The sequence below is a fragment of the Nicotiana tomentosiformis genome, chromosome 8, assembly GCF_000390325.3.
Source record: "Nicotiana tomentosiformis chromosome 8, ASM39032v3, whole genome shotgun sequence".
NCBI lineage: Eukaryota > Viridiplantae > Streptophyta > Magnoliopsida > Solanales > Solanaceae > Nicotiana > Nicotiana tomentosiformis.
Genome location: NC_090819.1, coordinates 8435286 through 8446955, shown reverse-complemented (window position 1 = coordinate 8446955; position 11670 = coordinate 8435286).

The window sequence follows — 11670 nt, the reverse complement described above, 5'->3', positions numbered from 1 at the left end:
TTTTTCTCATATAATCCTACAATTTCCATAAATATTCATGTTTTAATCCATATATAAACCATGTATTTAACTCACAAGGTGTAGAAATCACTTACCTAAATTTGATGATAAAAATGGTGCTCCAAAATCGCCTCAAAGTCGAATCCCATGGAAGGAATGAGGTGAAAATGAATCAAACCCCTGAAATATAGCTTCTGCCCAGGTATTAACCTTTCGCGATCGCGAAAAATGCCCTTCGCGATCGCAGAAAACCAATCGCGATCGTGAAGAGCAAGTTGCCCAACTCCTCCAGATAGACTCTAGTTTAATGGTCATAACTTTTTGTACAAAATTCTAAATGCCAAATGGTTTCACTTTCTGAAAACTAGACACCAAGAGCTACAACTTGAATTTTTGGATCATCTCCAGATTCCTTATATATTGCAAGATATAAGCTTCCAACACCAGCCCTGTGCAACAGAGATTTCTTTTTCGCGAACGCGAATCTGCCTCCGCGAATGCGATTCGTAGACCCCTTTCTCCCATTTTTCTCTTCGCGAATGCGACCCATTCCTTGTGAACGCGAAAAAGGGAGTACCAAACCTTATAAAACATCACTTAAACATGGCAAAATGACCCGTAGACCCTCTGAAATACACCCGAGGCCCCTGGGACCCCGTCCAATCACACCAACAAGTCCCAATACATGACACAAACCTGCTCGAGGCCTCAAATCACACCAAACAATATCAAAACTACGAATCGATGATCAAAATCTTTCTTTAAACTTTCAAGTTTCGACGAACACGTCTGATTCATACTTAAACATTCTGGAATGACGCCAAGCTTTTCGCACAAGTCATAAATCACGATATGAACCTATTCCAAGGCCCGAAACCCAAAACGGACATCAATAACACCAAAGTCCACCTGTGGCGACGTGCCACCCGATCCACTCATAATAATCAATAAGGAAATACCCATCAAGTCGAAATGCTAATACTTACGAAATGCCCGAATACCGATCACAAGCATGCCGGGTGCATAATACAACCCTGGGGAGACGGATAGCGCCATACGCTACAAAAACCCAAGCACAACTAAGGTTCAATAAATGATTTGGATCTCGAGAGCCATTTTGCTCATATAACACCACAAGATACACGGGATCACAACACATGTGCGAATAATCAAATCGTCTCACAACCCACCTGGCACGATAGAGTATTACATAGAATAGCTGACGACGGGAATAACATCCAACACCCGAAGACTCCTCGGTAAGAAATGTTATGCCGAATGAACACATCCGACCTGACGTAGAGCACACATTCACATTAGACCCACCAACGGACCTCAAGCCGATTCAGATAATACCATACTGGGCCAACAACCTTTCAAGGATCCACAATGGCCCTATTCATGACGCACACGAGTAGCCGTCCAATCAGGAACAAACTCTCACAGTCCACAACCAAAGGAATAGAGATCATTTCCGGCATAAACTCTCACATTGGCGATAGTACCAGAATCTCCATACTTGGTTTCAATCCTTAACAATCAAGTGACTAACATATCATACTTACAAAATTGTTCTGTGGGATACGCTCTCACGACCTTCCGCACCAGGTAGCAAAGTTTGCACCTCCATACCACCAAACGTATTAATTTTGTAAAGAAAATTACGAATCCATAAATCAACACACAATGCCTCTTCCACAAGACACCATTCTCAGGCGACACTAAGTTAATGCCAGCTTACTCTAAACATATGAATTCTTCCCTGCCCATCCGAGCTCGTGACATTATTATCAACACCGAGTTGCAACATTAATCCTCAACCTCCAATTCCCATGCTTCTCCCTACACCTATCATACCGCGATGCGAGAGTATAAGAATTCCTCATAACCCCTAAACTACTAGGAGAATAAACACTTCATTGGCTAGAAACCTTTTACTTAACATCTTTTAGAAAAACCATTGCAACACGCAACTGAATTTCCACGACCACAGAAAATACAAACCTCAAGTCGTGGTCTAAACTGCCATAACTCTTCTGGGATCTATTTACACAACAAGGCCATAGGAAACGAATATTCTAGTGTTTATATCTAACTGTACTACTCTAGAGTGCACCATCTAGGTGTCTCACAAGGAGAACTATTATCACGTTCGCAATATCCTTCGGAAATGTGAGCTAATGATAACAATCCATCCACAATTTTGGGTTACTCTAACCTCAGATGGATCCTAATATCCCATCCTTCTCTTAAACTATATTTGTTTGCTCCCATAGGGCATAATTGAGATAGGTGTGGTCAATTGTATATATCTCTGTTAATGTTGAAAGTAACTCAGAATGTTTATATTTCTCTGCCTGAATTGTAAATACTGATAATCTTTACTAACTGGGTACCTCGTATCCTTCTTCACCTTGCTTCTTTTACTTGTTGAAACTTGTATCTATCTTCTGAATCTCTCGTTGCTTTTTACCATAGGGGTGGATATATATTCATGCCTTAGGGCTTCTTATCAAGAAGCTTACACGTCTTAGTACACACATGATCTGCTGAAGACCTTATATTTACTCATTATAAGCATGATGCAAAATCGAGTTCCTCTGACTCAACTCTTCCACAGCCACATTCAATCTCTTATCAACTGTCTTTCTCGATGTAGATACCGTAAAGTATCCATATATATGAGATATGTCTACAAGCCTCTAAGAGTACATAAACGTCATAAAGGTCGGGACAGGGCCCCGCCATACCAATTAATACATGTCCAAATCATACTGACCAAATAGGCAACTCCGGAGCAAGTAGAGTGCATCAACACCTTCCGTTGAGCTGATAGCCTACTAGGAGGACTCTCAACCTATCTATCGGGACCTGCGGGTATGAAACGCAGCGTCCCCAGGCAAAAGGAACGTCAGTATAAATATAGTACCGAACATGTAAGGCATAAAAGTAGTATATAAAATACATAAAAGAAACATGGAGTAAAGAACTCAACTTGTAAGTCTGAATAGCTCTGTTAATCATGAAACATTTATAATGTTATGCATATGCGTATAAATGTCACATCATACATAGGTGTGTGCGTACATAACATCATTAAGCCTATGACGGTATCCCATTATATCATCTCGGCCTCTGTGGGCGAAATCATCAACGTAGACTAGCTGATCAGGTGGAGGTGCGTATATAACGCCATAACCCTTCCCTATACCCCATATACAAATACAATACACGTATATAACGCCATCTGGTCATGGGTCAATATACATGTATAAATGAATGCAATGCATGATGAAGTAAGTCAATAAGATCTCTCGTAATGTCACAAGATCCATGAACAGACGATATGATAGTAGGACATATGGGGAATCAAGAACATAGGCAACCCTAGTACTTCTAGGAATATAATCATTTGTGAAAGTTGCGTTCTTGTCCGTTTCGTTGCATCATATGGATCATGCCAAAAGGAAAGAAGGGATAGCCTTAACATACCTTAACTCCATTGAGTCCTTAATACCTTACAAGCAATTCTTCAAATAACTAAACTCAATCTACCATAGCATAAAGAGATTCAAAATCAGTGTTGAGTAAAGGCTAAGTCCGCAACTTAAACTAGTAGCTCGTTTATGTAAATTTGGAAGCATATCCCCTGTAACAAGAGCCTCATCCAATACCATATACAAACAACAATGACTAGAGAAATCTAGCAATACATAATTATCAATAACAAGACACCATATAACAACAACAAGTCACAACTACTTCACGACGAGCGGCAAGCTCCGATTGAAACATGTATACCCCATATCACCTCTTATAGACTTCTTAATTTAACTTAATAGTATCATTAACATGATAATAAAGTCATTCATCAATAATTTCAGCCTTATATCATATATTTATAACAAAGAAAACAATCCACAACTCCAACTATCCTCAATTAGCAACTTTATTCACTAGTTCATGTCTAGCCCATCCATTTAACTTAATAAATATCAAGATAACCTTAAGCACATGCAAGAACACAATATAATTACCTCATACAGTGGATTTAAGTCAAAATCCGTGTTATATTTAGCTTACAACAGCCCAACACACCCTAATCACTTTATTCCCAAAACGACAACTATAGTAGTGTCAAATACCCCGAAAATGTTATAAAAAATGACTAATCCACCATTTTGCCATTATGTGGGGTTTCTCCACACTATTTATCATCCAAAACTCTATTAAACATTAGCAAAATAGACAGCCCAAAAAAACACGAAACAACCTACAAAAGAGTCCACTACAAGTCGAATAACTCAAACTCACGACTTCCGATCGCCGTCCCGTGAGTTATAACTATTAGGAAGCGAATTTATCAACCTTCCCTGATAGTAAAATCTTAAATACAGAAAGTAAGCATTTTATTAATATTAAATACCTTCCAAAACTCAAACTACAAAGAAAAAGAGAGGCGATATAGCGATACTTACGTCGTAGGGATCGTTCTAATGTTATCGCTTCTTGATTTCGTACCGGGGATGTTAATATTCTTTGAAACCCTTGTAGAGAGATTAAGGGTAAGTTTATGGGTATTATTTGGTCGTGGTCTCTCGAAAAGACGACATAAGGGATATAAATATCCATTTTGTTGAAAAGTCAAAAAGGTGCTACTTGGCACCCTAGCATTGGCCCTTCTTCCAATACTTATGTCTTTTTATCCGTATGTCGTATGAACAAACAGTTAAAGGCGTTGGAAACTACATTCCAAGACCTTCAATTTGGTATATAATATGTCCCAAAAGGACCTCATATAACACACGAAAGGTATTTCTCAAAAAGCTTTAGTGACCCACATATTTGTCACCTATGTGGTATGTGCAGTCTCACGAAACTGCAAATATATCTCTACTACGATGTCGTATCGACGAACGGTTTAATGCATTAGAAATTAGACTCGCAGATATTCAATTTAATATGTGGATCATCCTGTAATTCCAAGTATATTAGGAGAAAAGCTATGCTACATTTGACCTAATATTCAACACATTATAAATGTCTTGCCAACTTTTGTTCCAAAACTCGCTTGACTTCAAAATGTAACACAAGACTATCATACAACTAAAATAATGCATAACATAACCTCCTTATAATGTTAGTAATCCTAGTATCACCCCAAAAATACATGTTATAACATTCCCAATTTGTCGACATTCGACGAAATTTATTTTCTTCAATTTGCTTAGCTCCTAAGCCTTTCAACCCTCTTGGTAGTTTTTATCCATGATCTTAAAGATTTGTAACCTCCAAGGTAACATGATTAACTTACTTTATGTACTTTGAAAGACGATCTCATTTTTGAGCTTACATCAATTGACTTATGACGTATTCTCACGTACGAAAATATGGGGTGTAACATCATTCCCCCCTTTGGAACATTTATCCTAGAATGTTGACTGTTACGCCTATCAGTCTCATAACCTATAGCTTTTATGAATATTTTAATATTGTCCTTGCCATCTAGGCAACTGTTCTATGAATAAATTCAAAGGTCATGGCATTCCCCCATTTAGGCCTCTTTCTCACACCAGGACTTGTGGTCGGAATCCATTCAATCTTGTAACTGTTGTTACCTTCTATCATGTAGCATGTACGACAGTGACCTTGTAAGTGCCTATGCGACTCTTTTCTCTTTTTTCTCCATACTATACCATAACTCTTACTTCGATTTATTGTTACCGAGGTTTGCTATCCAACTCAAGGTTACTCTCTCGCTGCTTATCCTATACATATAAATCTAAGTCCTTTAATACTTCCTAATTACCGTTCATCTTAGTATTGACGACCTAATCTCATCCCATAATTTGGAACCTCTACCCCTCTATTGTCGATTCACCTTAATATTGATCTATAATCCACCACTGATAACTTGAAACCTCTTACTTAATACCTTATCACTAGGGCTCACGTCTTATCAGGGAACATTTGAAGTGATTTTATTGATCCATCTAGGGACAATACTATACTTCAATAACCGTATTTCATAGCATCCCAACATGATTCATCATATGGGTTCTAATCCAGTGCAATTCATGAAAATCTTTTTTCTCAAAATCATTACTCTATCAAAGGCCTAAAGTTATCCTCTTATCTATCACAAGTACACCCTTATTCTACTACCAGGGCAGCATTTCATCTCTTCTAATTGCTCCTAGTCTTGGACTCCTCCGAGTCAATTCAAGCTATACTGAGCTTTCTATAACTTACGAAAACCATCAGCTCTCTTATTTTGATGGGCTTAATCCCGAGGCCTTACCTATTCTTGTCACCTTCTCACTCATATTTACTTATCCTTACTCTTATCTACCTAAACCTTTGTCGTTCTACGATACTTTAGCTTGCGGCCTACACATATCTATTCATACTACTCACAACCTTCCTTTAACTTGCTAGCACCATAGATTTCCTTTCGTGCCTTCTCAGTTGCATTTAAACATAAGCAATTATTTTTCCTGGTCATTCTGCCATTTGTTGCATGAATACATGGCTTATCTCACTGCCCATGAATACTGGAATTTCATGTAACTCATATGATCTCAAATATCAACTTTTGATTTTTTTTTCTTCTTTCCATTCATTAACAACGATAGGTGCCACTTTCTTATGGAGTGCATACAATGTTGTAGTGAGACAGTTGTTACAAGACCATTTCTTCTTTATGTCATTATGCTTAAGTTGAAGCCTTCTTCCTTATTTCCTCAGCTAGTCTTTCTTTGTAGTACTTAGGGGAGACCCTTTGACTCTTGTAAGGCTGCGACCTTATTACATCATATACCCAAAAGAATTTTTGATGTTCTTACTCGCCTATAATTATCCTTAGTTACTTACCTCTGTGCCCTTGTGCTTGTAGGGTTGCTTCTGAACTGAAATTTTTGACTGTCTTCCCAGTGGCATTGTCTTTTATTTTTGTAACACTTATATGGTACCTTTGGTCTATTCTCATATCTATATTCCGCGTAATCTCCTTTTAGGATATGTCCTTTGTTTGAACTTACCTCTCGCATTGGCTCTTTATGTATCAAGTGTTTATTCGCACTTATTTATCAATAACATCTCGGGTGGGAACCCTTACTTCCTCTCCCCGGTGTCGTTCTTGCATAATGTTCTAGACTCGTAACATATCTGTGGGATCTGAATAAATGCAATCTCATTCCTTTCGCCTCATCATCTTTGGCGTCTTTTTACATCTTCACTCACATCTTACTCATCTTGCAGTAACCCTTCTGTACCAAGGATAACTGAAATTTTTTTTACGCATGAAGGTGACACCTAGTGTAACTGGCATACTTAGTCCCTTAAGCTTAACTCTGCTCACAGTGCTTGCTTTAGGGAAGCGTCTTCCTGAATGACCTTTAAAGGTTATTCTTCTATTGTTCATTCTATTATCGCCGGAAAGCGATCTCTGAAATTCTCACGATGTCGACTATTATAAAATGTTTCGGTCCCGAATTCATGTTCAGTTTATCTTATTCACTAGCCCATACTAATTTCTATTACTCCGGGGGTATAACTTTTCCTTCTGGTAATCACGTACGAGTTACCAACTCATTTCTCGAAATGGGGACATGACTTTATGGCTTATACTCTTTTATAGTCTCAAGGCTTGTCACCTATTGTCTTTTTCTTCATTTGACTATAGAATTTGTAATTCTTTCATATTTTGATTTACCATTATCATCCATTTATTACATCTTACTTATAATGCTTCATTTACTCTCTTCCTATTCTCCCGCTAATATTTCTATCTATCACTTTATTCTAAAAACTTCAACAAAATATTCTTTCACTTATAGCTCCCTCGCTGGCTCTTCGGGACGCTTAACATTCTCTCTCCTTTTTTTTTCTATAGACGGGAGTCATACTAAGTTAAATATTTATCCCTTCTAGGATTTCACTGCCTATCTTCTGAAATTTCTGAACATTGTAGTGTTCATATCTGACTGTACTACTTTAGAGTGCAACATCTAGGTGTCTCACAAGGAGAACTATACCACATTTGCAATATCCTTCGGAAATGTGAGCTAATGATAACAATCCATTCACAATTTTAGGTTACTCTAACCCTAGCTGGATCATGATATCTCATCCTTCTCTTAAACTATATATGTTTGCTCCCATAGGGCATATTTGAGATATGTGTGGTCAATTATATATATCTCTATTACTGTTGAAAGTAACTCAGAATGTTTATATTTCTCTGCCTCAATTGTAAATACTGATAATCTTCACTAACTGGGTACCTTGTATCCTTCTTCACCTTGATTCTTTTACTTGTTGAAACTTGTATCGACCTTCTGATTCTCTCGTTGCTTTTACCATATGGTGGATAGATATTCATGCCTTAGGGCTCCTTATCAAGAAGCTTACACGTCTTAGTACACACATGATCTGTTGAAGACCTTACATTTACTCATCATAAACATGATGCAAAATCGAGTTCCTCTTACTCAACTCTTCCACAACCATATTCAATCTCTTACAAACTGTCTTTCTGGATGTAGATATTGTTGTATTACAAATAAAATAGAATTTAGGAGTTTGAATTCTTACAACTGAGCTCTACCACATGATCTAGAGTAAGAAAAAAGAGTGACTGACCTAAATACCGTGTAGCCTCCTACTTATAAGTGTGGTGTGCAACACACCCATAAACAAGACACTACTAGACAGTTTCTAGACTCCCTAGGACAGAACTACTCTGATACCACTTTTTTCACGACCCAAACCGATGGGCCGCGACGGGCACCCGCTGCCTTACCTAACCGAGCACCAACGTAACGTATCTTTCTTATCATACCATCATGGGTAAATGGGCCAGAAAGGCCGTCATGATATAACCAGAATAAAACACAAGGGAATACTCGACATAGGATAGCCCAACATAGAATACAAACTTATACATGTGACATACAGGCCTATAAGGCCGACATGATCATTTGTACACTTAAAACATAGGCCGACAAGGCCATACAAGTATCCATATACATGAGATATGTTTACAAGCCTCTAAGAGTGCATAAACGTCATAAAGGTCGGGAAAGGGCCCCGCCATACCAATCAATACATGTCCAAATCATACTGACCAAATAGGCAAATCCGGAGCAAGTGGAGTGCACCAACACCTTCCGCTAGACTCATAGCTTACTAAGAGGACTCTTAACCTATCTATCGGGACCTGCGGGCATGAAACGCAGTGTCCCCATGTTGTCACGACCCAAAATCCATAAAGGTCCTGATGGCGCCGGACTCCACTGTCCAGCAAGCCAACACTAAATAGTTAATTAAATCCTCATTTTAATATTTTTTGAAATGGTAAATTTACTTCAATTTATCTAGTGAAAGATGAATTTACAAAATAAATAACAATGTTTTCTCATTCCAATAGTGAACATCCCATAATCATCCCAGAACCCGATGTCACAAGTGCATGAGACTTTTCTAGAAATTTAAAATAAAATACAATAATTGTCCGGAATACAACTTGGACAGGAAAGAAAATACAATACTCCGAAGGAAACTCTGTTGGATGCGGTGCGTTGTATAGAATGCAGCTCACCTAAGTCCCTGCCATAATCGCGCCTTTGCGCCCGTAAAGCCGCTAAACATATGGTACCTGCACAAAAGTATGCAGCAAGTGTAGCATGAGTACGTAAATCAACGCATACCCAGTAAGTATCCCACCTAACTCCGAAGAAGTAGTGATGAGGGGTCGACTTCGACACTTACTAGTGGTCCAATAATATCAGGTACAGTAAAGAAATGAATGAATATGAGACAGAGTAAATATATGAAACAAACAAGTATAAAATACGTAGTACAATTTTTTCTCTTTACAATTTACTTAAGCTCTCAACTAGAAAATTCCCTCCGTAACCGGAGTATATGTATAGATATAGTGGATTTCATCAAAGAGATTGTCATAATCCAAATCAGGGAAGAACCCTCAGATACACTGGCTTCTTGCCAAACGTTACACACGATTCCATGAGGATAATATATATAGGAAATGCCGAGGCGTATGACCCGATCCAACATAAAAGTAAATTGTGCATTGTCGAGGGTTGAACGACGCGAACCATAGATGCATCTATTAACCTGCCGAGGAGAACAACCCGCACCCATGAGAGTGTGGTACATAAATCCTGCCGAGGCGAACGACCCGATCCCATAAGAGTGGTAGAAGGAAATACCCCGCTCGCGAATCATACGTGCGACACGATCAAATATAAATTTAACATTAAAATCATATCTCTTTCTTGATTCTTTTCAAAATAAGGGAAATTCACCTTGTAGCGTTTTAAGGAAATTACCCCGCTCGCGAAACATACATGCGATGCGGTTACACATAGATTTCTTAAGCTATTAGCATTACTCAATCCTTTTCGAAATTACGAAATTCAAACGAACCCTTTTAAATCTTACGTTATTCAATTTCAACTTCTTTCAAAAACATTTAATAAGCAAACTCAATCTCGCTCCCTCTCAAGACAGACACTAAACATAAATCAATAACAATATCAACAAGGCATGATGTGAGCCTAAAACTACCCGGACATAGGCATAGCTAGTAGCTACATACGAACTTTCGTCACCTCGTGCGTAGGTAGCCCCCACAAATAGAAGCACACAATAATTTAGTTCACCTATGGGGTTAATTCCCTCTTACAAGGTTAGAAAGGAGACTTACCTTGCTCCGAAATTCCATAACCGGCTCTAACGCCATTCTGACACCTCAAACCGATGCCCAACGCCCCAAAACTAGCCAAACAAATGTGCAAACCAATGAAAATATACTCTAATACTCATAACAATTCAATTAACTACAATTTCCAACTCCGTTCAAAAAATCGGTAAAATCACCCTAGGGCTCACGTGCCCGTATTTCGAAATTTTTCGAAGATAAACATTACCCATAGCATTACGAGCTCAAATATAAAATTTGTTCTCAATTCCTTACCCAAATTCGTGGTCAAATTCCAAAAATACCAATTTCTAAGTTTTTCTTCAAAATTCCAAATTTCTACAAATTTTCACGTCTAAATCCTTATATAAACCATGTATTTAACTTGCAATAGGTGGGAATCACTTACCTTGACATAGATGATGAAGATGGAGCTCCAAAATCGCTCCAAGACCGGCTCCCATGGAGGAAATGAAGTGCAAATGAGCCAAAACCTCGATTTTAAAAGAACACTGCCCAGGTCTTTCCCCTTCGCGATCGCAGAAATCCACTCGCGATCGCGAAAGCCAATCAACAGCTACTTAAAAGCTTCTCTTTCGCGAACGCGATACTCAAAACGCGATCGCACAGCTCAGCCCCTTCCTCTTTCACGATCGCGAACCCCGCTATGCGATTGCATAGAACAACCTTTACCAAACGGGCCAGCTCTATTAACACAGCGCGTTCGCAATGGCCCCGACACGAACGCGAAGAACCTCCAGCTTGACCCTCCACAAACGCGAACTATTATACGCGATCGCATAGAGTAAAAGTCCCACCAGTCCACTTAACCCTTCGCGATCGCGGCCCTTTCTTGGCTCTTTCTTCGCGATCGCGGAAGAGGAAACCAGATGCCTAGAAACCAGCAATTCCTCAAAGTCCAATATCCGCCCGAACTCGATCCG